This window comes from Lactuca virosa, chromosome 3 (genome assembly GCF_052849685.1).
Source record: "Lactuca virosa cultivar CGN04683 chromosome 3, Lactuca_virosa_CGN04683_v6, whole genome shotgun sequence".
NCBI lineage: Eukaryota > Viridiplantae > Streptophyta > Magnoliopsida > Asterales > Asteraceae > Lactuca > Lactuca virosa.
Window position 1 is genome coordinate 116,003,356 of NC_136428.1, and position 3,679 is coordinate 116,007,034.

Below are 3,679 nucleotides of genomic sequence, written 5' to 3' on the forward strand. Positions count from 1 at the left end.
ATGGAATCAGGGTTGAATCCTTAGTGACACAGCCTAACGGTCAATGCCTTTTTGCATCAGACACATTCTAGTCAATAAAATAGAAATTATAAAAAAGGGTTTTTTTTAATTAAACTAAAAACTAAAAATTGTAGTGAAAATAAATTAAACGAAAATCAATTATAAAAACAATTTCAGTTATGCTGCGACTATCCTAATTATGCAATCAATTTAGATCTGATTATTCAAAATGCGTTCTATCTAAGCTGGTACTAAGCAAAACTAACAAGCTCTAGTATAATGTCTTTTACCTAATTATTAAATTAACCAAAATAAGCTCTTCAGTTAACCCTAACTTTTTACTGACTAATTAAACAATCTCTTAATTAAGATCAGAAAAGTTGCATTAAGTTCTGTGTAAAATTCCCAACAATACCGAATACTTCTCACAAGCTCGGAAGTGTAAAGATATAATTTTTACATTTTATATCAGAGTTAAATCCCTAACACTGAACCAATCTGATACTTGTTACTTATTACCAGTTGACAAGAACAATTACGGATTCTATTAACTGATTAACTGGAATGATAAAACCCTAGCTAGGTGATCTGACTAACAAGAATAAAAATCAAACATTGATTAAGCTCAAAACTGAAAAAAACTAGATAGAATAACAAGCCAAAAAAACCATATCTGATAACTAATTACATGAAAAGTATTAGTCTAATACAAAACTGAAAACTAGGGTTTTAGGCATACATTGCTAAAATCTAATCTAAAACAACAAAAAGAAACATGGAACTACTTAATCTTACTAAAGAAAATGTGAGAGATGATCCACAACCTGCAGATCTTCAGAAAGTGATGAAAAGTGCAGAAAATCGCCTTTAGAAGGGTTTTTCGTCGTCTGAAATCGTCTCTTGAATCGACTTAGAGAGTATCTGGTATTTATATAGCAGTCTGGCTAGAAAATAAGGGTTCTGCCAGCAAGCACGGCCCGTACTTAGGGGGCACATCGCAATTGAGATTTCGGAAAAAAATCAGAAAAAAAACCAAAAATCTGGACTTTGAGGGGTAAGCACGACTCGTGCTTGGGAGGCACGACCTGTGCTTGGGCTTCGCAAGTTATAACACCCAAAACAAAGACATCTGGAGCTTGGCACGACCCGTGTTTCAGGGCCAAAATTTTCAAATGCCTAAAAAAAATCAGAAATCCTCCGGTTATGTTTCGTAAGTGAAGAATGACCCGTTTTTAGTGAGATATAGCATGTACGTATTTGGTCTTTTTTTTCGCGTTTTGGCTCCAGATAAGCTCCACATATGCTCCAGATGTGCTCCAAATATGCTCCAAAGACTTTCAAACTCCCGCTCCACTTCAAATTACCTGAAAATAAAAGCAAAGCATTAGCAGTACGGGAATTCTTACTAAATACATGATATGAACATTATTTAAAATTTTAAACTAATGCACATGAAAAAACATAAAAATAATTCAAAATGCTAATAAAAACTATCCTAAAAGATGCATAAAATGACATTGATTCTATCAATTCGTGACAAACGAAATAAATGTGCGACTAATATTCATGACTAATGAAAAAATGTGTCGCTAAAGGTCAACAATAGTCATAATAAACAAAATAACATGTGGCGTAAAGTAGTTTAATGCGTTATAATCATGACAATTAAACATCATCTTAACTTATCATTAATAATGCAACTTTTCCTCACACATTGAATAAAAAAAGACTCAGCATAAAATGTCTATTTGATGGGTTTTTTCCGTCAACAAAAGCCATTTTTGTACTAGTGGTGGTTACTGCTGAAGTGTCAGATGACCAGACGATACATTGAGGATGCTCGATTGAACTGTTGTAGTGACATGACTACAATTTCGAGGATGCTCGATTGAATTGTTGTAGTGACACGACTACAATTGATGTGTCGCTATTGTTGCCCGGTAGCAAGGATGGGCAGATGAAATACCTATGGCGTTGTTATCCAAACATAGGCAACCACGAGAACCCGGGGAGACGATCCAACAATTTCTGAAGGGTGTACGATTATCGTTGGATACGAAAGATCGAAGATTGCCAGAGTAACTCCCACTACAATTTATCGAGGACCGATTGTTGTTCCACCACATCTAGAGTTATCAAAACGGAGATTTTGAGAACGAGTGATCGCTATGTACCGATAGAGAACATGATATTATTTGTTCCTCCAATAGTAGCATAGATCGGGCATGTAAGAAAGTCGAGAGAGGTGTATGGTGTCTAATGAATGTGACAATGTTATGGAATTTTCTAGAGAGCCCATTGATTATGTATGTGACTAGAGTTCATCCGGAAACGAGAGCATCAATGTTTGTTAGAAGAATCAGAGGGATGCTTCATCTTTCAAAATATATATTTTTTAATATTTATCAAAATAATGGATCATTCTCCAAGAACCATGGAGTGAAGTTCGTTATCCAACCCGATGACACGAGCATCTTTGTTGTGAGAAAAAAAGCTTCAAGGGTAGTCTATAATGTTGAAAAGAGATTGAGTGATTATTCCATTCAAACGTCGTTGGTGCCGGCTGGGTTGGATCTATCATTAAGGTGATCAATAATGTTGTATCTAGTGCAATGGGTTTCAACCATTTACTTGCCATCCGTAAAACGATGTTGTTCTTAACGTACTTTATAGGAGTAATTTACATTTAGAACTTTTGTTGTTCTCTTTTAACATGCAGAACATTATCAAAACACAGTGACCTAAATATTTAAAAAGCAATTTATTTTTTAGAATTAAGAAAAATTCTCCAATTTTTTCACCTATAGACTATAGTAGTTTGTCACATAATTAATTATTAGTATATCAAACTATGTTGATTATGACAATACCATTTATTACATATAACAGGCGCATAAAACATAAGATAACAACGTAGTGCAACACCTGATAGAAAGAAAATCAGTTATTGTCGCCTGTATTGATATGGCATTAGATTTTGATTTATTTAATTCGGGAGCTGGCAAGCCTCTATGTCTCTGGTAACCTTCTCGTAGAATTCCATCAGCGTATCGGGATCAGGAACATTAGGGTTCAACTTCTCATACTCAACAGTCCATGTGACAATGTTGTCTGAACCATCTGTGTCTACTAGAATATGTATAACAAAGGTCTTATATAATTCCATGAGATCACCTTCAACTACCTTAAATGTGACTGACTTTTTTCCCTCGTCGAAATCTGTGGTTATTGTTTTTGCAACACGGCCTTTTCCATCTACAACAACATATCATCAAAAACATTGAGTGGAAGTGTATTTACGTGGACAAAGAAATACGTATACGGTTCTACTCTATACTACATCTAATTTCTAGTAATTAAACAGTCCATTATAAAAAATGTAATAGGGTACACATGTGTGGCTTACCATGAAAATAGTTCCAGAAGAGACAACAGCCCAGGGTTCCAACTTCACCTTCATGGACTTGACAGTTTTGGATGTAAGTCGGTGTCAAGCTGGGAACATTGTTGGGGTTTGCCTTCCATAACCCGTGAAAAGCATCACAATCTGACTTAATCTTAACCTGAATTGTTTTAGTACTAAGTGCCATATCTCTCTAGGTTAGAGCTTGAATGAGAATTACTTGCTCCTGTCGTCACAATTTATAGATCGATCAATATCCTCCATTCCCCACCACCT

At 35.1% G+C, this 3,679-nt stretch overlaps 1 long non-coding RNA gene across 1 annotated transcript; it reads right to left on the reverse strand.

Annotated features, from left to right (window-relative positions):
• Nucleotides 1–619: 619 nt before the first annotated feature.
• LOC145166432 (uncharacterized) lies at nt 620–2,990 on the reverse strand. Its single transcript, XR_013740528.1, has 2 exons — nt 1,254–2,990; nt 620–1,176 (listed from the first exon to the last, which is right to left on the reverse strand). It is a non-coding gene; the product is annotated as an uncharacterized LOC145166432 (long non-coding RNA).
• Nucleotides 2,991–3,679: the final 689 nt, after the last annotated feature.